The sequence below is a fragment of the Pygoscelis adeliae genome, unplaced genomic scaffold, assembly GCF_000699105.1.
Source record: "Pygoscelis adeliae isolate BGI_AS28 unplaced genomic scaffold, ASM69910v1 Scaffold399, whole genome shotgun sequence".
NCBI lineage: Eukaryota > Metazoa > Chordata > Aves > Sphenisciformes > Spheniscidae > Pygoscelis > Pygoscelis adeliae.
The window spans coordinates 1556051-1558896 of record NW_008825609.1 but is presented as its reverse complement, the minus strand read 5'-3'; positions in this window follow the sequence as shown (position 1 = coordinate 1558896).

Sequence of the window (2846 nt, the reverse complement as noted above, 5' to 3'; positions counted from 1 at the left end):
GTGACTGGAAGCAAAGAGGCATCTCGGAAGGTCTAGGACCAATATTGGGAGCTTCAGCCAAGAACGGCAAGGGGTGATGAAGACCAGAGCCCGGCAGTGGCTCCTGTGCCCAGCTCCCAGTTTGGAGGACGCCTACGGCACAAGGCAAATTGAAGGGCTCTTTGGAGATTGTAGCCGCCACAGAATTGTGGAGGGTGACACAAATGTGGGCTTTGGGGACCCTCTGCTTCTCCTGTTCATGGAAAGGCCTTGAAAATGACCCGCACGCTGGGAGCCTGGGATGGCGGTCATGACATCGGATCGGGGAGGAATTTGAAGAAAAGGGCATGAGGAAGTGGTGGAGACAGGGCTGGGCTTAGGTCCTCCGGAAAGGGTACGGCCTGGTCCTGATCTCTCCCAGGCTGCCATCAATCATGTCCCATGATGTCTCATGAGTGAGACCAGCTGCAGACCCATAGATTTTTGAAGTGTTATGGTGGCCTCTCCCTTTGCTCCTCCTGGCTTTTCCTTAGAGCATCTCACTCAGGCGATCTTCAAATAAAAAGAGTAACCATTTGAAACCTTGCTATTTTTTCCAATTCTTTCATGACTTCCTCTGTGGATGGTTCAGATGGTCACCTGGCCATCCCCTCACTAGCCTCCACTTCCCCCCAGGACTGAGTAACCAACTTCCCAGCTATTTTATGGTCATGGTGATGAGATGTGATAGGGCCCCATGGCATCTCCACACCAAAGGAGACATGCAGTCCTCTACTATTTCTGGCTGGGGCAGCGGGACTTCCAGCATGGATCAACTGTCCCTGCCATCCGCAACCTTCCCACGACTGCCTGGGTTGCCTGGTCCTCTCCCTTTCTCATGGCCTCCTGGGCCACCATGGGATTGAGCAAATCCATTCAGATCTCCCCACACCACAGCTTGGGCGGGGAGACATCTCCCCTTTCCAGCAGGAGGGTTGCCCCCCTCCTCTTCCTCACTGAGCCCTCCCCTCCTGCCATGGCAGGACCAGCAAGCCGCATGCCGGCGAAGATGCAAATCCCACGTGGGAGTCGGGGAGCGTTGAAGGCTTGGCTTTGGCGTGGGAAATCCGGCTCCCCTCCCCATCAGGGAGGGAAGGGGAGACTTCTGCATCCCCCTCCCCAGCATGATGTTGGGATGGTCACTCCCTGTCCTTCCTGCAGCATCACAGGGGGACACAGCCAGTGCAAACCCACGCCAGCCTGCCTGGCATGGGCGAGAAGGCAGCAGGGGCAAGATCCCCTCCCACCCCAAATCCCAAACCTTGCCCCCCCGCCATCCCTCCTGCCCTTCATTGCTTCGCATGCCCACCTCCACGGGAAGGGGATTTTGCAGAGAGGCGGTGGTGCCCGCTTGTCCATCCCAGTGGCTGCCCTGCCCCCCGCCGCCGCCTCAGCTCCTCCTAGCCCGGGTCTCCTCTCCCGTCTTCGGGTCTGGAGCAAGCTGGACGCTCTTAAAAAGCTTTTTATGTGCGCGCGCGCATGTGTGTGTGAGTGTGTTAATCACATGATTGTCGTTCACCTGTATCCCGAACAAAGACGGCGCACTGTTTAAGGCCCAAACAAGAAAGCCAGCAAGGGAAGGAGGGGGGGTGTTGGGAAAACTGAAGGGGCCGTTGAGAGAGAGGGCGCACGCGGGAGAAAATCCTTATCAAACTCCCAATTCATGGGTCTCCCTTTCCTTCAGCACACTGCGGGTATTGTTTGGCTGGGGGGTGTGTGTGTGTGTATTTTTTCAAATGTCTGTGTCGTCCCCCCCTCGCTCTGACGCTGTTTTACTGTATGGAAAGATTTCACGGGGAACCCCTCCCATTTTCCCAGGCAGTCCTGGGACAATACCAGTGCTGTGCCCCCGAGCTGGGCAGGGGACAAAAGCTGGCCCTGGCTCTCGTGCTGGGGATCCTGCTGCTCCTCTGCTGCGGACAGGCTCTCCCTTCTTACTCCTCCCTTGCGATGGGTGCAGGGGATGGGTGTCACCTAGCAAAATTGCTCCCCAGAAACCTCAGTGGTCCCACCTTGGTGGTGGAGGGGTCCCACCAACGTGGTTCCCTCATTGAAACCCTACTGAGCAGGTGCCCCTGCCTGCCCCTGCGACGATGCACCTTGCTCACCAAGCATCCAGCCTGGAGCAGGGCGCCTTTCCCATCACCCTTGAGAGCAGTGCGGACGCAGGGGCACCTACCGTGGTGAGACATCTCCACTTCCCACCCACTTTTACCCATTGCTCTCCTGACATGGCTTTATGGTGGAGAAGTGGCATCCTTCCACCTTTGCATATTGGGGACTGAAGCCCAAAGAAAGCATTTCACTGATGTGCCACAGGAAATTTGTGGCTTAGCAAGGTCTCCGGCTCATCAATGACCTCCACTGGTAGATCCTTCATCCACAAAGGACTGTCCCTTTTTATGGACCTGGAGCACCTCATCCATAGAAATATATGCTCAAAAGAAGGGATGGAAACCTGCTATATGAGCATTTCCCCAGGGACAAGTCATTAGGAAGACTTGCATTTAGAAAGACCACTTCTGCAATGATGTTAGCTGCTGTGGTCAGTGGTGGCTCTCGGAGGGTCCTGGTCTCTAAAAAGGGCTCCCAGGAATAATCCCAGTGATTCCTGAAACAGGGGTGGTGTCTTCTCCTTCCCCTCTGCCTGTCTTCTCACCTCAACTGAAGAGAAAGCGTCACACCTCTTCCTGCTGCAGTAGAGGTGTATTTTCCACAGCTCGCTCTCCTGCATCTACCTCTTCGTAGCACAAGAGAAGAGATGACACATGGACAGAAGAGACTTGGAAAAGGATATACGAGCAGTCAGTGCTGTGAGAGGGGGCTGG